At 39.9% G+C, this 24,307-nt stretch overlaps 1 long non-coding RNA gene across 1 annotated transcript; it reads left to right on the top strand.

Moving 5' to 3' along the window:
- Positions 1–666: 666 nt before the first annotated feature.
- LOC107785786 (uncharacterized) lies at positions 667–15,535 on the top strand. Its single transcript, XR_012696820.1, has 2 exons — positions 667–1,313; positions 15,228–15,535. It is a non-coding gene; the product is annotated as an uncharacterized LOC107785786 (long non-coding RNA).
- Positions 15,536–24,307: the final 8,772 nt, after the last annotated feature.

The following is a 24,307-nucleotide window of genomic DNA, read 5'->3' on the forward strand; positions in this document are numbered from 1 at the left end:
TCGACGGCACTTTACTCGACTCTCCACCTCAGTACTCCATCATCCTTCTCACTTTGAACTACATGTGGTTTGATTCCTTTACAACCAAGGATACGTAGGTAGCTCAGATACCAGGGCTCGGTCAAAATCTCTTTTCTTTTAGTTTTTAGTCTCTCTAAATAAGGGTCGGGTCAAAAAACCTGTTTAGTCGTTCTTTGTTTGAAAATACTTCGTATTTCCAGTCAAAGAGGGGCAGCTGTAGACATGTAATTTTTGACCCTCCCCAAGATTTTACATATTTTAGCTTTTAGATATTTAGTTTAGGCCTAATATCGCTATTTTACCTAGTTTTAACTATTTTCCTTTATTTTAAAAACAAAAATTGAAAATTACAAAAGTAGTTCCATATTTTATAGTTCAATTAATTAGAATTGATTTTTATTTAATTGTACATTTTAAAAATATTTTAAAAGGGCAAAGGCTTAAGTGTTTTGTTGATGAATATTAAGAGTTGAGACCCAATTTGTAAGCCCAATTTCGGCCAAATCAGAGGCCCAATACCTTCCTCCACCATACCCAAATCAGGTGACCCATCTCCCAAACCCGCCAGGCCCAAATCCGCCCACTAACCCGACCCAACACCCTAAAATCCTACTCTGTTTCTTCTTAAAAAACCCTAGAGAGACCATAGGAGCATCTGGAACGAGACCCCACCCCTTGACCTTCTTCTTCTTCCCTAAGTCCTCAAACCCAAGAGGAGACCGAACCCTAGAGAAAAACACTCCAGCAGCCGCACCCTCCAAGCAACGAAGCCAACGACAACCAGCGACCAACCCTCCATTAACTGTCGATCAGCTAGTCGCCGCTGCTCAACCAAACCCACCGAAAACTCCCTTGTTCTTCAACATACAACCATGCCGGCCACCGCCCCACTCTCTCACGCCCGTTCCCTTATCTCTCCCTCCTTGTTCCTCTCATTCCCTTTCTCTATTACTGCCACCACCGGAGAAACCATCCGAGCTCGCCGGAAACCAACAGCAACCCAAGAGAGTGGAGAAAGGACAATAGTACCAAAATAATTTAAACAATTTTGAAATCAGATTCAAAAATCATGATTCATAAGGATCTGAGATGTAGTGAAAGTAGGAGAGTTTAATTTGATGTCACTCCTTGAACCTCTGTTTCGAGGCTTCTTAATTCATGGTTTGTTTGAGGGGGTCCAGTTAGCAAGCTTGGTCAGAGTTCGAGGTTGCCAACGAGGATTTTCGGTCAAACTCTGGTCTCGATTCATGTTCAGGCACTGGTACTGTATTCGAAAAGGCAATCACTGTGAGGTTCATCCCTCGCTTTGACTTAAAAACAATTCTATCTGTTTTCTTATCAATGTTTGGTAATCATGATTGTCGTATGTCTATTCTGCTAGTTTTGTGGTTTTCTTGAAACTATTTCTTAATTTGATTTATTTTGTTTAATTTGAATTTGATGCATTATCAAGAACAAAAATGAATTATCTAGTTAACATGATAGATCTGTTTGGTTAATAATTTTGGGTTGAAGTTGAGCCACAACAGTGATTGACATTAATGGTAGTTGGGTTTGAATTGATTTAAGTAACTAATAGGTTGAATGAAAATCAATTAAAGTTTAGATTCTCTCATTGTAGTGTTGGTTCATGAAACATGATTTGGGTGTTGATTCAATTTTACTCTATTAGGCTTAGAAAACGTTTCTTGCCTTCGCTTTAATTTCATAAATATTAACGCTAGTAGTATGCTTGGCCGTCATCACGTGGGTAGGAAAGCCTTAGGATATTTATTAATTTTGAGGTGAAAGGTCGTTCCCTTAGTTAAATTTAACCGGGGAATGCCCCGAAGGATTTGTATATTTTATCCGGGGTATGCCCGGAAGTACATGTAAATGAAGGCCGGGGATTGGATGACGAGAGGAAGCGTAGAATAGAACTTTAATATTTTCTTTTATTTATCTTTATCTTTTTAGGTGGAGACGACCTCTAGCCTCTTATGTGTTTATTTTGTTTTTGTGTTTTTACATCAATTGAATATTTTAAAAGCTGACTAGTTCAAGTATGCAACCGTACTAGTTACGGGACTTGGGGAGTGCCTAACACCTTCTCCCCGAGTCAAATGAATCCCTTACCCGAATCTCTGGTGCAGACTTAGTTTTGGAGTCCCAAGTGTTTTGAAAGGAAAAAAAATTAGTTTTTGGAAAAATGGTGACCTGACACACCGAAACCCATGTCAGGTGGCGACTCTGAGTTATTTCCTTTTAAACACTATTTCTTGTCACTTTCAAAAATGAAAAACCCTTTCGAGCTTTACAAATTCCATTTTATTAATTTAAGAGGGTTAAGTGAGGTTTTTTTTTTAAAAAGGGGGTGTGACAATACCAAGGTAAAACAGGTATTTCTAGCCTAGCATGCTACACATAATCCAAATAAGGCAGTTTGAGAAAGAAAAGCAATTAAGTCAATTAGACATTCTTCCCTAAGCTAAAAACGGACTTAAATTGTAAATAGTGTAAACAAGAAAGGAAACACTGTTGCGCCCCTTTTTCTCACGAAATCGGGTTTATGACATTTGGAGGGACAACTCGTTCCTTTTGAGAACTTGGTTTGCATTTGAAGAGTCGCCACCTAATGATTAGGGTGCATTAGGACACCAAGAGAGTTTGATTTGAATAACCAGAGATAAAGTAAAAGCTTGAAATTATTCTAAGGGAAAAGTGTTAGGCACCCCTCAGAATCCACTAGTGTAGTTCCCGGCCAGAAAATTATTGTGAATTGAGGTGCAATCAACATATAGGCAGATAAGGCTCAAATAAGAGGGGATTTCAACACATAATGGTTTGAAAGTAAACAAAGTTTGAAAGAACAATTGGAGAATCTGATTTTTTAAAATAAAGAGTTAAAATGCTGAAAAGAAATAAAGAATAAAGGGAGAGGGTCCTAGGTTTATTAAAAATATGGATCACCCCACACAATACCCGGTAATCACTCCTCAATGAGGGGCTACACGTGACATTATCGCGTGTATCTATATCTACCCATCCCACCCCGCCAAGGTATTTAAAGCACAGATTGGTATCCATTACTTATTGCATGCTATTACCCGTCCCACTCCTATCAGTTCTGGAGGCACTGAGGACTACTAATCCTAAAAAGGGAAGGATATTAGGCTTATTTGGAGTTTCAAAGGTAAAAATTCTAAGGCGACATACAAAAACACATATTGCATATTTGGGAGGGGGGAACATATAAACAAACAAAGGCTCACATATACCTCCTTAAACAAAGAAAGCATATAATTAGCATGACTTGCACATACTGTTTAGGTCTGATTAAAATACTAAAAGTGAGGTAGTTTAAAAGTTGAGGAAGATTGGTTTATTACATAACTCAGATAGGAAGCCCAACTCGGGCCTGCCTGCTGGTTGTAATTATTAATAGAAACATATTCAGTTTATAGTTATTACTCTAAGGCTTGCCTAAGTGTTTAGACGGGGTCCTATAGGCATAGTATCTACTGAACTCAGAAGTTGATAAGACAGTAAAACTTGAACTGAATTGTTTGGGATCCTATAGGCATGCTGGCTAAAATTTGTTAAGTGAGGGACTTAGATTAAGAGATGCAGATTTAAACAAATTGATTACAGGTTCTGTAGGTGATAGTATATATTATTACTGATTTTACATCTAGCATTGAGTGAAGCACATCAGATTCATTTAGAAACTCCTATATGCATGTTTTCTACACGTTGCTGATTTTAGACACTTAGACGGTATCTGAATGTAGAAGCTTGTTTTAAACCTTATAGACATGGTTTCTAGATGCAGAACTTATTTTAAACCTTATAAACATGATATCTAAATGCAGAACTTGTTTTATACAGAATGACATTAGAACGATCCTATAGGCATGATTTCTAGGTGAAGTTTGAATATGCAGGATTATAACAGTCCTATAGGCATGGTTTCTATATATATAGTTGAATATGAAGAATTATAACAGTCCTATAGGCATGGTTTCTATATATATAGTTGAATATGCAGAATTATAACATCCCTATAGGCATGATTTCTACCCTTGCATGCATAGTTACCTACCCTTTTTCACTAGCCGGCCCCCAAATGTTCATTAAAACTTATTACAAATCAGAAATAATAAATTACATCGAAAGTACAAAGAAAAATACAACCAGAGGAAGCCTGATTCTTGCTTCCTCTCTGAGTTATGAAATAGGCCAATTTAAAGACCATTGATCCAAAGCCTTTCTCCAATTTGAGTGTGTCAGAGTTCCCTAAGAGCCTCAATGGGACTCCGGGAAGTGCTCACACCCAAATTGTATCACCAGAATAGGGACAAGTACAGTGTGGAAGTGCCAACCCTCAAGTATCCAAGTTCAGAGGGAGCTCAATGGGTCCCAAGGCAAGGCTCACAAGAAGGGGGGGGGGAGAACTTAAGTCTAAGAGAGTGTGCAAGTAAAGAAGTAGACCTTTAAGAACTAAGGAAGTAAATAAGAGGGAAAGAGGTGATTGGAAACAGCCATAAACAAATTGATAATTTCAGACAAAGGGGGTTCAGGGGTTGGGAAATTGCCAAAGAGCCTATGTACTTAGGCATTATTTAATTCTGGGCATGCACAACAATAGGGAGTACTGTTATGCTTACAAAATAAACCAAGATACACAAACATATAATGGTAACATAGAGGTTATAATCCCAGGGGAATCAAGTTTGAGTCATAGATAGCAATACTTAATATTGTCATGCCTCAAACAAAGCCATAAGTATCAAACACATTGGGGTAGGGGTTTAGGATGCATAATAGATTCAATACAAGCAGAAGGGAATTACAACATGTTTAGAATAAAGTGCTGAATTTAACACAAGCAGCAGGCAGACAGGGAAACAAAAGTATTAAGTAAACGCATAGTTGTTGTGATGCTGAATTCTTAATCAGGACATACTAATTCAAAGAAGCAAAAATATAGTAAAAGCAGGCAGCAGGACTTTGAAGTATAGCTTTGGCTTCCAGCCAAAATAAATAGGCCACAACAGAAGTAGTAAAGTAGAAGAGAATGTTTTTTTGAGTATGAGTGTGAGTTCAGAAATTAAGAGTGTTCGTGTGTAAGTGATTTTAGAAGTCAGAGTGTTCGTGAAGAGCAGAGTATTTATAGTTTGAAAACAGGTGGAAAATAAGGCAAGAATGATAGTTCAACAGTAATTATGGAACTATGTGTCAATTAAAATCAAATCAATATAAGTACTCCCTTCAATTAAGGAGTTAAAATTAAACGGTAACATATAAATACTAAATAAGGAAAGCAATCACATAAGGCTGAATATGACCAATAAGGAAGTATCTTTAGCACACTATAAGTACACAATAGGTAATAAAGACTAGGTTTATCAGATTCTAATCAAGGAAAGGTCTATAAGAATCAAATACCAATGTAATCAAGGTAAGAAAATTAATCAAATTGGGTAGAAAAGGTAGGGATCGAAAGTTCAAAGGAAAATGTTCAAATTGGTCCAGGAGATAGGGAAATCAGTAAAACAAGGAAAAAATCAATTACTTAACACACGAATGCAGTCAGAATTACACAAGGGAGGTTTGAAATCAGTCCACAATTAAAGGTCATTTCAGAGGAAAATTCAGCATATAAAAGAGTGCATAAACATTAGGCATGCAAGGCTGAGCCTATGACAAAGAGAACTGTCATGCAATCACAAAGTCAATAAGTAGTGGACTATCGAAATATGGTAGTCACATAGGTCAATTTCAGTAACTTAGCAATAGAGAAAAGAGAGAGTATCAAACAACATGCAAAGAGGTCAAGTGGAAAAACCTTATAGTAGAGTTTAGCAGGAAGTCAAAATCACATAAAGAAGCAAAAGATTTCGAAATTAAGTCGAGCAACAGATGAAGCAACTTCAGAAACTCGGATAGGTCCAAAGAAATTAGGGTTTTGAAACCAGTCAAATTCAGAGCATGACGAACAAGTAAATCACATAGCAAATAATCTCAGAACTCGAATGAAACCCTAAATCTCGAGTATAGAGATGAAAACAAGTAAAGCAGGAAAAAAATACTAACAAAATAAATTCAGAAATCTTAAAAGTAACTAAGACTTTTAACATGCACACTCCAGTAGAAGAACAACATAAAGAAACACAATAAAACATGTTAAAAATTAGAGAAAGCTTCGAGATAACTTAACAAAACCCTAAATCAGAAAAGATAAAGGTTTTGAAGGTAAAGTTTTGAAAGAAAACTTGAGAAAACGTTCAGAAGCTTATAGTAAACATAGATCTAAAACAGATCTAAAATAATCGGAAGAACATCAAAGGCTAGGGTTTCAGAAGAACCCCAGATAGTGAGAAAGGCTTGGAAATCATCGATCTAAACAGGAGAAGTCAAGAATCAGACTTGAGTAGCCATGGCTGGCCGGAGCAAGGTCAAAGATGACCGGAGACGGCCATAGAACTAAAATCATCTGAGGTCTGGACCAAACTTCTTCAGGGTTTGGCCTTGAAATCATGGAACTCGAACACATAGAAGCCAAGGGAGGTGGATATAGGTTTCCAATAGCTTTGGGGGCCATGGATTTGGGAGATTTTCAGGTGGTGATTGAAGGCGGCGGCTAGGGTTGGGGATTGAGAGAGAATTGGGAGAGGGGGATTCAAAGGCGGCTACAGTTGAGAAATGACTAGGGTTTGGGGGCAATTGGGAATTAAAAAGGAAAGGTTTAATGGTGGTCATTGATCATTTTGATCAATGGCCTGGATTGAATAGGTAGGTAAGGGGATCTGGGCGGGTTCTTTTAATTGGGTCGTAGGTCGGGTAGATTAGGATTTGGGCTGGGTAATTTGGTTTAAAAAAATGGGTCCAATTGGGGGTTCAAATAAGGCCACAATTGAAACATAATTGGCTATATTTTAAATAGCCACTTTCCCTTATTTATTTTACAAAAAATAGTAGAATAATTTCTGAAAATAAATTGAAGGTACTAAAATGATTAATATTATGTAATTATAAAATTAAAAATACTGGAGTTAGTTTTATAAATATAAACACAATTAGATCTTAAAAGAGGCTAATATTGCAATTATATGCAATTTAGCTTTAAAAGTACTAAATAAATTTGTGAAAATGCGCAAAAATTATATTAGCTATATTTTAGTATAAATATGAGAATCTAATAAATGAATTACCAAAATGATAATTTTGGTAATAATTACTGGGTTTTTCTTGATAAAATAGGGCAATAAATTGATTTAAAAAATCTTTAAAAATTAGGGAAAATAATAAAACGCTTGGACATACCTATATATGCATACACCGACTATTTTGAAAGTGTTTTTCATATTAAAATATTAAGAAAAAAATTGGGTATCAACAGTTGCCCCTCTTTACCCGGAAAGGATGAAAGAGTTGTCGGGTAAAGATATGATGGCCAATTTTGACCGACCGAAATAGTTCGGGGAGACTTAGGCTGGGCTTTGGTTTCTGATCTGCCTACATATCCCTGGTCTTATAGGAATCATGCCATATTTAGTTCAGGTTCCGTCAGCGGAATATGCCGATGGAGACTTCTCAAGAACGGACGCGATATTTAGGATGGGGTGAATGGTTAAGGTATGATAGGGCTGAGGGAAATGGAACGGGATCAATCATGCCGATATAGTCGTTGCTCGCCAGTTTACCTACGAATAAACAATACAAGCATATACCGTGCGTAAATTTAAACATGATGCAAATTCCTGTCGGACCATGAAGGTTATCTTCAGACGGTGAGGATGATGTCCTTAGACCATGATGTCCTGGGCCATGAAGCATATAATAATAAAGGATTCACAGGCCATGAAATGATGCTCTCGGGCTATGAGAATGATTCCTCCGAACCATGATGCCTTTGAATAATGATATGCAAAAAATTAAAGGGATCCTCAGGCCATGTCATGGTGTTCTCGGGCTATGCAAATGGTGCCTACGAACAATGACGCCCTCGAATAATTTGGCAATCTTTCAGTCCATGAGATGCAGTGTTTGGCGATCTTTCAACCCATGAGATGTAGTGTTTGGCGATCTTTTAGCCCGTGAGATGCAATAGGTGGGGATCTTTCAACCATGCAAATGTAAATGAAGTGGCGATCTTTCAGCCATGCAAGTGTAAATGAGGCGTCGATCTTTCAGCCATGCAATGCAAAAGTGGCGATCTTTTAGCCATGCAGAACATAAATGAGGCAGCAATCTTTCAGCCATGTAGAATGTAAATAAGGTGGCGATCTTTCAGCCATGCAGAATGTAAATAAGGTGGCGATCTTTCAACCATGCAGAACGTAAATAAGGTGGCGATCTTTTAGCCATGTAGAATGTAAATAGGGAGGCGGCCTTTCGGCATGCAGATGCAGATGGAGATAGTGTTTGGTCTTGGAAGGCAGAATAGTAGCCTTATGTAATGCAGAAAAATGCGGATGGAGACAGTGTTTAGTCTCGGAAGGCAGAATAGTAGCCTTATGCAATGTAGAAAAAATGCAGATGGAGACAATGTTTAGTCTCGGAAGGCAGAATGGTAGCCTTATGCAATGCAGAAAAAATGCAGATGGAGAAAATGTTTAGTCTCGGAAGGCAGAATGGTAGCCTTATGCAATGCATAAAAATGCAGATGGAGACAATGCTTAGTCTCGGAAGGCAGAATGGTAGCCTTATGCAATGCAGAAATAAAATGGCAAATGGTAATAGAGTTTTCTTAGTTGCTGGCAGGTTGCAATATTGTGACTGCTGGGGACATTGCGGTATAGGGAATATCACCAGCGTGCGTGGATAGCAAATGTTAGTAAGTGCAACAATTCTGAGGGTTGTATTCCTGAACGACGTTTGTCTCGTGAGTGTATAGTATGCATATGCTTTTGCAATCCAAGTGTCTGCATCCAAAGAAAAATCATGAGTTTTGTAGAGGGGAGGTTAGTTTGTATCCCCGCTGGCCTTGCTTGGCCTGTTCGGCTTTGATCCGGTGATACGGTATGTATTATTGGGGGTAGCGTTGCTGAACAAAGCAATTTCGATTATAAACATGCATGAATTTGTAAAAATATGACATAAGTATATATTTAAGAAATAGCTTTTAGATGAACCGACGATTGTGACGTAACTCAATACATTGCAACCTCTCTTATTACCGAATTTTGAGGGTCCTCCTCAAAATTCTTCCCCAGTTTAATGGGTTGATGCTTCTGACGGCTGCTTGCGATGATCGGCTGAAATAGTTACTACTTGTGATGACGGCTGCTTCTGCCACGACTTTCTTAGTTACTACTCTTTAAGACGCTGCTTCGACCCATTTGGTGAAATAGTCGATTGCTACTAGGATAAATCTGTGTCCGTTTGAAGCGGCGGGCTCGATGGGTCCAATAACATCCATTCCCAAGCGGCGAAAGGCCATGGTGAGTTTGTTGCATTAAGCTCATTGGGAGGTACCTTTATCAGGTCTGCATGTATCTGGTAGCGGTGGCATTTTCGGACATACTGGATGCAGTCTGTCTCCATAGTCATCCAAAAGTAACCAGCTCGGAGGATCTTCTTTGCTAAGACAAAACTGTTCATATATGGACCACAGGTCCCTGCGTGGATTTCCTCCAGTAGCTTAGATGCTTCCTTTGCATCGACACACCTTAGTAGTCACAGATCAGGAGTCCTCCTATATAGGATTCCTCTGCTGTGAAAGAAATTGTTGGAAAACCTCCGAAATGTGCATTTCTGAATAGTATTTGCAAGCTCTGGGTATTCTCCTTTTGTCAAATATTCCCTGATGTCATGAAACCAAGACTTTTCATCTGCTTCTTCTTCAGTATGGGCACAATAAGCCGGCTGGTCGTGGATCTTTGCTGGAATGGGATCAATGAAGTTTTGTCTGGATGTTGTATCATGGATGACAGGGTACCCAGTGCATCGACGAATTCATTTTGGATTCTAGTAACATGTCAGAATTCTTTCTTTATGAATCTCCTTCTCAACTCCTGTACGTGATGCAGATACGGGAGTATCTTCGAGTTCTTGGTTGCCCATTCTTCTCGGACCTGATGTATGAGTAAGTCTGAATCTCTGATCACCAGCAACTTCTTGTACGTTCATGTCAATGGCCATCTTGAGCCCTAGGATGTAGGCTTCATATTCGGCCATGTTGTTGGTGCACGGGAACCTGAGCTTAGCTGACACCGAATAATGTTGACCGGTTTCTGACACTAGGTCTGCTCCTATGCTAACTCCTTTGAAATTTGCTGCTCAACATTCTCCAAACATCATAGGATTCTGCAATGTCTTTTCCTACGAATGATACCTCTTCGTCAGGAAAATACATTTTCAGGGGTTCGTATTCTCCGTCCACGAGATTTTCTACAAGGTGATCTGCTAGTGCCTGTCCCTTGATTGCCTTCTAAGTCACGTAGACAATGTCAAATTGACTCAACAAGATTTGCCACTTGGCTAGCTTGCCAGTGGGCATGGTTTTCTGAAAGATGTACTTTAGAGGATCCATCCTTGATATGAGATATGTAGTATAGGCATAGAAGTAATGCCTCAGCTTCTGGGCCACCCAAGTTAGAGCACAACAGGTATGCTCTAATAGAGAATACCGGGCCTCGTACGAAGTGAACTTCTTGCTGAGATAGTAAATAGCCTGCTCTTTCCTCCCCATTTCATCATGCTGCCCCAGGATGCAACCGAAGGCACCATCTAACACTGTGATGTAGACTAGCAAATGTCTACCTGGCTCGGGTGAGACTAAGACTGGCGGTGTTGATAGGTATTCCTTGATTCTGTCAAAAGCTTTCTAGCAGTCATCAGTCCATTTGGTGGCGGCATCCTTCTTCAACATCTTGAAGATTGGCTCACAGATGACCGTGGACTGTGCTATGAACTGGCTGATATAGTTAAGTCTCCCCAAGAAGCTCATCACATCCTTCTTATTCTTTGGCAGTGGCAACTCTTGAATGGCTTTAATGGATACAATTCTATTCCTCGGCGGCTCACAATAAACCCAAGTAATTTTCCAGCAGGAACCCCAAATTCACACTTCGCGAGATTCTATTTTAGGTTGTACCTCCGAAGTCTATTGAAGAATTTCCTCAAATCTTCCATATGATCAATGGCCTTCTTCGACTTGATAATAACATCACCTACGTACACCTCGATCTCTTTGTGTATCATATCATGAAAAATGGTAGTCATGGCCCTCATGTAGGTGGCCCCTGCGTTCTTTAACCCAAATGGCATCATTTTGTAGTAGTACATTTCCCACGGCGTAATGAAAGCCGTTTTCTCAGCATCTTCTTAATCCATCCAGATCTGATGATAACCAGCGAAATAATCCACAAATGATTGCAGTTTATGCTTGGCGCAATTGTCGATCAAGATATGTATATTTGGCAAGGGGAAGTTGTCTTTCGGACTGGCCCGGTTGAGATCCCGGTAGTCGACATAGACTCTAACCTTCCCGTCCTTCTTTGGTACTGGCGCAATATTGGCTAACCACATTGGGTATTCCACTACCCTGAGGACCTTGGCTTTGACTTGCTTAGTTAATTCTTCCTTGATTTTCAAACTCATATCCGGCTTGAACTTTCTGAGCTTTTGCTTTATTGATGGACATGTTGGATCAGTTGGTAGTTTGTGAGCCACAATAGATGTGCTCAGGCCCGTCATGTCGTCATACGACCAGGCGAATATATCCTCATATTCTCTTAGAAATTCTGTGTATTCATTCTTTTTTGATGATGACAAGTGAACGCTGATTCGTGTTTTTTTGAGATTCTCTTCATCCCCTAAATTAACAATTTCCGTCTCGTCTAGATTGGACTTAGGCCAATTTTCAAAGTTCTCGACTTCTTTAACAATCTCTTCAGGTATGTCATCTTCCTCTAAATCTATGTCTGTTTGTTGCGTTGTCACATCGCATGTTACAGTCATTGGTTCATCAAGATAAGTAATAATAATGCTGTATAAGTAAAGTAATGAGAGAAAATAATAAGAGTGTTGATTTATAAGGAAAATCGAAGAGCTTTGATAAGTTCCATAACTATTTTGAACATTGAAGATCTTATTGCGGAAATTTAAAATGTGAAAGAAAAAATTAACTAGTAAAAATAAAAGATAGTGCATGATGCTTGTTCAGCCTTGCTACCCCGAGGGTCGCCGGGCTCTGGTGGTTCTGATGGTCCAGTTATTGAGGCATGCTCCTCTGCTTACAGCCTGTATGGAAGGTCTTTCCTTCCCCTCCTCCTCGAAAATGACATAACAATCCATATCATCGTCTTCTAGGAACAAATTCCTCACTGCGGCCGGTTGGAAAATTTGTTCCAAGCGTGGTATTGGCTGATCCAATGGATAGTAAGGACCGCGCCATGGTGTTGACCAGTCGTTGAATTCTTTCCAGGTATACTCATATCCCATACCGAAGGTGGTGCCGTGCTTCTTGAGTTTTATGGGCTTAGTGATTCCTTGGAGGTTCTTGCCAAGCCCCTTGCCAGGTTCGTATCCGCTCCAGTTCAATATGCTCTCAATTTTGTTGTCCCACCATTTGTCCTTGTCAACGGCGTTGACTTGCTCGATGTGCTGATAAGTCTCCCTACCTATCTTTCTTCTGCCTCCGATTGCTAGGATGGTCTGGCCACTGTATATGGGATTGCTACCGTCGCCGTAAATGATCACCTCTTGGTGATTCCACTCAAACTTCACTGTCTGATGTATTGTTGACGCTACAACCCCAGTAGCATGAATCCATGGTCGTCCCAACAACAGATTGTAAGATGTCGGCACGTCTATCACTTGAAAATCAACATCTAACCAAGTAGGCCCCATTTGCAAACACAGACTAATTTCCCCAATGGTGGACCTTTGGGAACCGTCGAAAGCTTTCACGTTGATGGCCCCGTCCTTGATCTCAAGTAGTCCCCTACCCAACATCCTGAGTGTTACCAACGGACAAATGTTGAGGTTGGACCCTTCATCAATCAGGATTCTGGTGATAAAATAATCTTCGCATTGTACGGTGATGTGCAATGCCTTGTTGTGACTCACCCCTTCTGGTGGCAGCTCATTTTTATCAAAAGTGATCTTGTGACTTTACAATACTGTGAGCATGTGATTTTTTCCCTATATGAATTACTCCTATAGAATCAGAAAGAAATAGATTTTTCTTTTAATTATTTGCCATTTTTGGGAATTTTTGTGGAATTTTCTCAATTGTTTGCATTCGTCTGTGCACGTTTATTTTATTTAATTCATAAAAAAGTAAATACAAAAATACATTGCATTTTCATTTAGGATCAAATTTTGCATTTTTGAATTAATTAGTAATTTATTTGTTTACAAAAATAGAAAAAGCACAAAAAATAACTCACTTTGCATTTTTAACTTTTTAATCTTAAAAAATTTGTAGTTTCTTTTAATTCGAAAATTAATTTATTTGTGGTGAATATTATGTTGGGTAATTAATATAATTTTGTAGGTTAATTCAGTTTTAAGAATTAATTTAGAATTTTTTTTTTGGAAAAGGGGATTTGAAATTGAAAAAGAAAAAGAAAAAAAGGGATTAGAGAGGATCTGATTTTTGGGCCTGTTGAATCTCAAATCCCACAAGCCCAAACCAGAATTCCCAATTAACTTGTTCAAAACCAGCCCACGACCCGCCCCAAAATCTGGTCTGCCCCACGTTGAGACCAAACGATCCCGTTTTAATAACCCTTCGATCTGGGCCGTTAATTTTGTTTAATCTGACGGTCCGGAACTGGTTGGGTTATACCTATTTAAGTGTCTGAAAAGCCCCCCCTTAGACCCCCCTAGCTCACTCGTCTCTCTCGAACCTCACCTCTCAGAGACTTACCATGAACCCTAACGCCACCACCATTCCCCACCGCCTCGAGCCCGGCAGCGCCACCCCCAATCACTCCCAAAATAACACCCCATAACCACCAAGACCCTCTCATTCCAAATCCCCACTCCATTTGCCTCGAATCTTGCCCGAACTTCTCGAATATCAGATCAAAAGGTGAATCCTAAAATCCCAAATTTCCAACTCAGGTTCTCATTGAAGATTTTTGGTCCATTTTGACTTTATTAATGTGTTTTGATAAAGAACACACGATTAATCTCGGATTGGGCTGAAAGTTAAAGATTCGAAGGCTATCTCCAATTCCTTACTGTCCTATTTTATTGTTAGGTATTTTTTCCTTTTTCTTTTGTTATCTTTTCCTCATTTCGCCTTCATTATTTTTTTTCTATCTTCTGTTCCTTTCTATTCTTCTTGATTCCTCTTTATTCTTCTAGTTTCTCCAGACTTGTTTTTATGCATGTTAGATTTAAATCTTTTCCTGTAATTGTTGCATTTAGTCCATTAACTAGTTTAGTTTGGATTTGTTAATTTAGTTATTTAGTCTAGATTTTAATTGTCAAAATGTTTGTGTTCTTTTAGTGCTTACAGATTTTAGTTGGATTAATTAGCTGTTTGGGCTTTGGGTTTCAGACCCATTTAGAAAAGAAGGGCATCCCGTTCGCTTAGTTAAACCATTGGCTCAATTTGACCCATACCACGTGATTTTCTGATGGTAAATTTCAAGGGTTTGAGCGGTAGTCTAGGAACTTTAGTTTAGGGAATCTTTTGTAATTACTTAGGGAAGCTTCTAGGAAGTTGAGGGAAGGGGCTATTCTGTAATTCTGATATGTGAACTGAGGTTATTTGAGCAAAATCAAAAATTGAATAAGGGCTCCTGAGCTAAAATCAGAATCTAAAAGGTTTCATTTGTAAAACTGATTCTATTATAGGCTGCCCTAATGCCCTGCCTATAAAGTCATTAAGACTTGCCATTCAAGGCAGAGATTTTTGAAAAAAAAAAAGCTGAAAAAGTGAAACAGCATTGAGAATTCCCTGCATTTTTTTCTGGTTGAAAAATATCAAAATTGTGCTATTCTTTGGTTTCCTGATCCTCATCGCTTAGTTAAAGTTGCTGAAAATATGACTAGGCCTTGCCTTTGGGTCGAATTGGTTTGAGTTTTGGTTTTTCTTTAAAGTTTGGGTTGAAGTTTGATGTGGCTGTACTATTCGTTCGAAATTGGTTTTGGACCGCTGTGTATCATTTTGGTTTGAAATTGGTTTTCACTATTACATTGCTGCTGGCCTTGTTCTGCTGCTGCTGATCCTTCACTCTTCTTATTTTCTTCACTTTTTTCAGGTATTCCTTTGGCACTATGGACATTACTTAAGTGTAATATGGAGTTTGGGTATGGAAATGTGATAAAACTGATGTTGTTGTTGTTGAATTTCATTTCTTCTTCCTTTAATATAATGTATGGTTGTAATGTTTAGCTCTGAGATATGTTGATTTGTATATTGAGCATGAATGGGATGTCATAGCATGAAATTGAAGCTCTAAGTTGTCTGATTCCTCTGTTTAGTTATCAGCTTTGTTTTAAATTGGCTATAGGTGAAAGAAATGCTTTGGTTATGTTTGCAATGATATTTAGGCCAGTGTTGAAGATCTGTATTTTCTTTCACACCTGATGCCTTTAATATGGATCTCATTTGAGTCCTGTTAGTCAAAATGCAGTAGTTGATTCATTCAATTTGAGTAGCTTAGTTGATTGTTGAAGCTGCATGACTTTACTGCTGTTAGAATAAGCTGTTGATGCAGACTTAGTATGTAGTTCCAGGATTCATGTCAAGAATTGTACAACTGAATTCTAGTTTTAATAGCTGAACTTTTGTCATTGTTGAGATTATGGATATAACTTAGAGGATAACCTGTAAGTTGTATGGTGGTGTTGCATTGGTTCACAAATGATTTTTAAGTATGCTGTTGTGTTTGTAGATTACGGAGGTAAAAGTAGGAAGCCTTTGATGTTGTGCTTCTGTTGAAAAATATTAGTCTAGAACCTTGAGTTAATTTTGGGTTCTATTTGGTTTGGTGGATTGTTTCTTCATACTTTGGCCTGAATTCAGTAGTTGTTCATGTTTAAATAACAAGAATTGGACTGGATGGGATCCAGTTAGTATGCATACGTTTGTTTTGTTTGGGAAAAATCATGCTAAGATTTGGTTATAAGTCATTGAGCTTCTTGAATCATTTCCCAATTGAATTTTAGTTTTCTTTGAAAAGAATATTGTGGTCAGTTAGTTTAGGATATTTGACTTCTTTGTTTATAGGCCTAATAATAGTTTAGCATGATTTGGGGTCGTAGTGTTTCCTCAGATTGCTATGCGATAAAAATTGTTAAGTTGATTTTATACTTAATGCTGAATCATGAAATTAATGTTTAAGCAAATGTGTTGGGCTGCCATCATTAGCCCTGTTGTGATCATCTCCCCTTCCGCGATCAGATTGCCAAGATGGGTTTCGTCTTGAGCCCAGTTGTTTCATGTGCTGGGCCTGCAATAACGGGCAGTCATCCATTGGGTTTATGACCAGCTTGGCCCTTCCACAATCAAATATGGGTTATCTATTACTAGTTCATTGATTATTAAATTTTAGCTTAAGCATTGACATAAAATAAGTAGAAATCCCTTTACGTCTTTTAATCAACTAGTCATGCTCATTAATTAGTTGAGGTGTGCCATATTAGCCAAATATAATTTATGGCCCTCGCGAGCTAAGTTAGAAATACTATGATGGAACAATTCGAGACGTGCCGCGCCAAACAAAAATCTTAAGTGCACGACCCTCATTTAATTAATATTTTTATCCTTAGAAATCGAGGCGTACCATTTAGCGAATTTTCCATGGCCCTCACAAAGTTGAAGTGCGTAGTTGCTTTAGGCTCATTATTTTAATAAGTTATCTTCCTAAACTCGGGTGCGCATTTATGTGACCCAAATTCAAATCTCAACAATGTTATATAAAATATGTCGAGGACCGCGGGTGCATTTATGTGACGTAGTTCAAGACGCGTTTTAATAACGTTGCAATCTTCCTAAAAAATAATTAAAAGTGGTTAATAAGGTTAAAATTGAACCATAGGTTTAAAAGTGTATTAAATTAGATAATGGGCCAAATATAACAGTTGAGCGACCGTGCTAGAACCACGGAACTCGGGAATGCCTAACACCTTCTCCCGGGTTAACAGATTTTCTTACCCTAATTTCTGTGTTCGCGGACTATAATACAGAGTCAATCTTTTCCTTGATTCGGAATTTAAACCGGTGACTTGGGACACCATAAATTATTTCAAGTGGCGACTCTGAATTTAATAAAATAAATAATCTCGTTTCGATTGTCACTTTAATTGGACAAACTCCCCTTATACCCTCTGGGGTGTAGGTAAAAATGAGGTGTGACAGCTCTGGCGACTCTGTTGGGGACCGAACCCAAAATCTCTGGTTCAGGGTTCAGAATTCGAGCTTAGATGAATTGTTATATTTGGCTTTATTTTTTATCTGATTTTATTATATGTTTGGGCCTAATGTGCTAAATGTTGCTTTTACCGCTTTGATATTATCTGAACTGCATATAAACTGCTACGAAACCCCTCTCTTCTCTCTCCCGAGGAGTGCACGCTGGTTGTGACTTGTTTATGTTAGTGTTATATCCCAAATAGAACGAGGTTTGGACAAGTTGCAAAGCCGGATGATCTTTTGGTTATCGGTACGCAGCCCCCCTTCGGCTCGAGTTGTCCGCTCGAGTAAGCCAGGTCTAGAACAATACACCCAGGTTTTAAACCTAGAATAACTCAGCCTCATGCCGGATCCCTAGTAGGAACACTTATCTGCATCATATGCATTTGACTTTGGAGACTCAACACATGGGTTGGATCTGTCTAGGACAGGTATACCCGAAATGAAAAAGACCATCCTGATGCATCCTACTTGCTACTTGTGCATTCATTTGCTTCAGATTTGCATGTTGACCGGCTTATAGGGAAAAGGTTGATAGAAGGAAAGTCAATATGAGAGGTAAAAGAGATAATTGCTTGTTTTGAAAAATCGATGTCCCAAAATATAATAAAACTCTGCCGAAATTTTGAAAAAAAAAAAAGAAAAAAAAGAATTTTTTTGTTTTGTTTTGAAAAAAAAGAGAAGTGAAAAAAGAAAAAAAAGTTGGTTTTTATTTTTTCAAAATTGCCCGAACTACGCCAGTTTGATTCTCACCGAATGTGGGATACGTAGGCAAACCCCATCGGGTCCAACTTTCTTTTTGCAAAAATAGCCCAAAAGGCATCAAAATTTTCTTACTTTGTTGGAAATAAGTAAGGTGAAGCCATTCCTGTCGAAAATAGCCGAATGTCTCCAAAAGGACGCCGGAAGACTGTTTTTGCAAGAACAACCACCTTTGGTCTCTTTTTTGACATTTTGGCCGATTAGTTAGCACAGCCTTAAAATCTTCTCCCCGGAAGTGCGGAAAGGTCGTATTTGCAAAGCCGGGTTTTATTTTGAAATGAAAATTTGAAAAGAAAAGAGAGAAAAACAGTGTTAACTTTGTTTTTGAGTCAAATAAGTCTTGATTTTGCTTAATCACCCTAATAAATGTGCAGAATGAGCACGAGTCAAAGTTTGCCAATAATACTCATGAACAAGATCCCTTTGGAGTTGCATATGTGGTGGGAGATCTGGGTAAATCAGAGCAAGATAAGGTCAACCTACATTTGGGAGGCCTTACCGGGTTGTTGAAGATAAGGCCTAGAGGAGACATCATAAAGGCATTGGTTACGTTTTGTGAGCTACGTCTTGCATTTCTCGGATTTTGAACTCACACCCACCTTGGAAGACATAGTAGGTTATATGGGAAGTACTGAAGGTCTAAGGCATAAGTATCTGATCGCTCCAAGAGCCGTTAACTCTCACAAATTCATGAATTTGCTAAAAATAAGCAAGGGAGTCCCGTACTCCGAGTTGGAGGATGGTTTTTCCACTCTACGTTTTATATACCAAAGGTACGGGCATGTAGGAGGATTCAACAACCCAGAAATCGGGGTTTGTACAAAGGGAACCGAGCAAAATGGGATGAGCATAGGCGTTTCGCTTTCATGGTAGCTTTCTTAGGCCTCGTGGTGTTTCCCCGGAAAGATGGGAATATCAATCTGCGAGTGGCTGGAGTCGTCAAAGTCTTGATTACCAACGCCAAGAGCACCCTTGCCCCTGTGATAGTGTCTGAGATATACCGAGCTCTCACAGCTTGTAAAGCTGGAGCAGATTTCTTCGAGGGATGCAATTTGCTACTACAAATGTGGATGATCGAATACCTGTTCACCACCCTCAGTATATGAGTTATGGGTCCACAGAGGAAAGTTGCATTGAAGAGTTCGACACAAGGATTTCAGGGTTTAAGTTACCAGAAGGGTTTGGAGATTGGGTATCCCGCCTTTGCCCCATCACTGCGGGGCAAATAGAATGGACACTAGGTTGGCTTCCTGTTGAAGAAATTGTGTATATGCCAGCCACCGGTCCTTACTTCCTCCTAATGAGTCTTTGAGGAATTCAGCCTTACGCTCCATACTGGGTGATGAGACAGTTGGGAACATGCCAGGTGACGCACCTAGATGAAGATCTTAGTGTTTATGCGGTCGAGGTTAGCTCCGACAGCCAATTTCACGAAGAAACAGTTCGTTCTATTTGGAACGAGTGGCAGTATTTTGACATCGAACACTCGAGTGTATGACCTATCTAGAGGCATTCGTTCTATACTTATTGAGTGCCTATTGTGTCTCACCTACCTACCTTGTCTGGTATAGAAAGAAGAACACTGCAAGGGCCGAACCGGAAAGACCAGCCAAAAAGCCTTACATTCAGGAACTCATTGAGGCGTCGCAAGAATAGTGGGCTTGGTTGGCCAAGGAGAATGAGTATAGGGACACAATAGGAAAGTTGGAAAAGCAAGTTAGGGATCTCCAATTCGAGAATGGATTGCAAGCCACGGCGGATGAGGGTGAAAAGAAAAAGCTAGCCAAAGAAAATGAGGCCCTTCGAGCCTAAATTCGAGAAATGAAAACAGCAACTGAAAATCCCGCCAGAAGTGCAAAGGATGAAAAGCTTATAAAGAACCTTAGACAGAAGGTGGATGAGTATGGTTTTGATTTGAACAAAGCAGAGGGTGAACTAGCCAAGGCTCGAACAAAATTGGCTAAGAATACGGAAGAACGAGCGCGCTTGGTTAAACAGTTAAAAGAGAAATATGACAATGAGGTGGCGGGGTTGAAGAAAAGGGTCATCGCCGTTGAGAACAAAATGATCAAGCAGGCGAAAGACTTTAAGGCTAAAAGAGAACACTGTTATACATCAATGGATCAATTAGAAAGAGACCTGCAACAACTCCAAGAACAGAATCAAGTAGCCGAACAATCTTTGGAAGCCAGGACCCAACAGATGGGGCGTTTGTTGCAAGAAAAGGGTGTCATAAGAGAGAGAGTCAGAAGGATCGCCGACTACACGCGATGAAGTGCAGTAGTTGTGAGGATATGACTAGATCCATGTTCCTTGCCACTGTGATGACCTTTGTCCGCCAGATAATGGAAGATCTCTACCACCTCCAAGGGGATTTAGCACGTAGGCCCGTGGCAAGACCGAATGATGTCCCGCAGGCCCCAGGAGCAGTTGAGGCGTTGATGTATTCATAATTTTCATTGGAGTCTGTTAGTCCGTTTTCGAATCTGTGTTTTCGTCTTTTTGTTGGAGTTTGTTAGTTTGCTTTTAAGTCTGATTTTCATCTTTTCATCAGAGTCTGAAGTATTTTTTGAGTCTGTTAGTTTTTGAGTCGTTGTAATCAAAGCATTTTTTTATAAAAATTTTAAAATCCCAAAATATTTTATTACATATTTTTACACTTATCCCCAAGAACTACGCTCGGTCTGATTCATGTGGGGTCATGATACATAGGCAATATCCATAGGTTTCGACCATAATCAAAAGAAAGAAAAGAAAAAAGAGAAAATAAGAAAAAAAAGGAAAGAGAGGAAAAACAAGAGAGAAAAAGAAAAGAAAAGAGAGAGAAAATGAGAAACCGTGAGAAGGAAACAATGGCAAAACTAGAAAGAGAAATGAGAGAATAAAAACAAAGAGGAATCAAGCAGATAAAGGCATGAGTTAAAAAAAAAGAGAGAAAAGAGACGTTGGAAATGGAAATAAGGAAAATCCGGGATGACACAAGCAACCGATCAAATGCATAATAGAAACGGTTAACTGCTTAGGTGCATTCATTTCCCAAATGTGCAGTTTCCTATCAGTTAAACCCTGATCGCTAACCAATTTGTTATTCTCGTCAAGTAACAGGTAGGTGGTTAGTTTGTATGGCATTCTGGCAACTCACCCATACAACACCCGTTCCAAAAACAAATTGATCATGGCCAACCAGGAACTTGATGCGAGTGTCATCGATCCATCGAGAGAGGTGGAAGAGTTGGATGTTAATTTGATGAAAGAAGAGATGTATAAGCTGAAACAGCAGATGGCTGAAATGTACCAGGCATGGGCAAAAAGGAAACCACTGGCAGCTTACCCCGCCAACCCTGCCTTCATCCCGCCATTGGCTCCATATCAGGAACCTCCTGCTGCCGATTCATCCCCGAGCTTTCCCACTTACCAGCACTACCAGAGTACCACTTCCCAAACACCACCAACTCCACCACCCAAACCAGTTCCATACCCTCCTCCACCAACCACTCCTGTCTTCATGGCACCCCCACCCACTACACTCCACAGATCCTCTAGCGAGCCTTTGTTCCAAGCCCATGATAACCATTATTACCCCCGGATCCCACTTTCAAGGCTCCAGAACCCTATTCCTACACTCCTCATTTTGATCTCCCTGTGTAAACCGAAAAACCATCTAAAAATCTCGAACAGGAGGAGATGTTCAGGAAAGTTAAAAGCCTGGAACAGTCATTCAGAGACATGCGGGGGTTGGGAGGTCAAGTAAGTGTGGCCTACAAAGACCTATGTCTGTTCCTAGATGTGCAATTGCTGGTAGGGTTTAAGATGCCCAAGTTTGATTTGTATGATGGGCATGGTGATCCAGTGGCATATTTGAGAGGTTTTTGTAACAAAATGAGGGGAGTTGGCGGGAAAGACGAGCTGATAATGGCGTATTTTAGTCAGAGTCTGAGTGGTTCAACGCTGGAATGACATACTCGGCAGGATCATGGAAGATGGTACACATGGGATGATCTAGCCCAGGCACTTGCTTGTTACTTCCAGTACAATCTCGAGATTATTCCAGATCGTCTGTCTTTGACGAAACTTGAGAAAAAGCACAATGAAAGTTTTAGAGAGTATGATTTTCGCTGGATAGAGCAAGCAGTGAGGGTTGACCCTCCAATGAAAGAAAGTGAAATTGTGGATTATTTTCTGCAAGCCTTAGAGCCTACTTATTACGGACATCTGGTATCAGCTATTGGCAAGTCCTTCAATGAAGTGGTAAACATGGGTGGTATGGTAGAAGAAGGGCTCAAGACAAACAAAATCATAAGCTATTCGGCGATCAAGGCAACCACCCAGGCCATTCAAAGTGGAACTAGGGGAGTAATTGGAAAGAAGAAGAAAGAGGATGTCGCAAAGATCAAGTCAGGAGCTTGGTTCGGACCTAGGGGCCCATCACATTACTATAACCAGCCTCGACCCCACCACCAAACCTACCCTCATACCCCATATAGCCCACCATAACACTACTACCCACCACCAGACCCTCATTTTTCTGTCCACCATGCCCAAACGTACACTCAACCTCCTGCCCACATGCAATGGCGTGTGCCAATCCCACAAAATACCTACCCAGCTACACTAAATGCCTATCCACCCCCAAGAGCCTACCAAAATCCCCCTGTAATAGGTTTCCGACCTAATCAAGCATTCAAGAATGAGAGGTTGTAGAAGAAGCAAACCTTCACTCCATTAGGAGAGTCCTATACTAGTCTATTCCATAGGCTGAGACAATTGGGTATGCTGAATCCGATTGAGCCAAAACTGCCAAATCCTCCCCCGAGAAATCTTGATCACTCTATAAGTTGCGAATATTGTTCTGGTGCTCCGGGGCATCACATAGAGAAATGCTGGAAATTGAAAATACTATTCAAGAGCTCATTGATACCAATCGAATTGAGGTCCAAGCTCTAGAGGCACCCAATATCAACCAGAATCCGTTGCTGGCCCATCATGAGACAAATATGATCGAGATAGTGCATAAGGTAGGGAAGCCCAAGAAGCCTTCACAACCGTCATGATGATTCGGGCCAGCGAGGTCAGGCCGGGTGAAAAGTCAACAAGTGAGAAATCAGTGATAAAGTTGAGCGGGGCAAACAGTGAACCATTTGCGGTAGTCAAGAAAGGGTCTACAAGTGGTGTTGTAGTGAAACAAGAAAAAGCAAAAGTGGTGGTGCCAGGGGTGGCGAATAAGCCTGTCGTAATTGTGGAGGGTGCTCGCACAGATCCTATCATTATCAAACCTGTAACCCAGCTACCAATAGTCAACAACAAGGTTGTCCCGTGGAATTATGAACGAGTGACAGTGACTTACAAGGGGAAAGAGGTTAAAGAAGAAGTCTGTGAGACCCATGGTTTGACTCGACCGGGGAGATGCTTTGCCCCCGAAGAGTTGAGAAAAGCTAAAACCTCCAAAGATAACCCAGTCCTAGTGAAGAAAGCTATGACCGAAGAAGAGGCAGAAGAATTTTTGAGAAATATGAAAGTGCAAGACTATTCCATTGTGGAGCAGTTGAGAAAGACGCTTGCTCAGATTTCACTGTTGTCATTATTGATCCATTCCGATGAGCACCGTCAGGCTTTGATGAAAATCCTGAATAAGGCCTACATTCCTGAAAAAATCTCAGTAAACCACTTGGAAAAGATAACTAACAAGATATTTGAGGTAAACAGAGTCACTTTTTCTGATGATGAGTTGCCCGTGGAGGGCACTGAGCACAATAGAGCCCTTTATCTTACGGTGAAGTGGGAAGATTCCATGGTTACTCGGGTATTAGTCGACAATGGTTCTAGTGCGAACATTTTCCCTCTCTCCACTCTGAACAAGCTGAAAGTGGATGATGAAAGAATTCACAAGAACAATATTTACCTTCGGGGGTTCGACGGTGGAGGGAAAGATTCAGTCGGTGATATAGTGCTGGAGCTGACAATAGGGACAGTTGAATTTACCATGGAATTTCAAGTGCTGGATGTAGCTGTTTCCTATAATCTGCTATTAGGACGACCCTGGATTCATGCTGCAAAGGCAGTGCCGTCTACCCTGCACCAGATGGTTAAATTTGAATGGGATAGATAGGAAATTGTTGTGCACGGCGAAGATAATCTGTGCGCCTACAGTAATTCCATTGTACC

Source organism: Nicotiana tabacum, chromosome 11, assembly GCF_000715075.1.
Source record: "Nicotiana tabacum cultivar K326 chromosome 11, ASM71507v2, whole genome shotgun sequence".
Lineage (NCBI taxonomy): Eukaryota > Viridiplantae > Streptophyta > Magnoliopsida > Solanales > Solanaceae > Nicotiana > Nicotiana tabacum.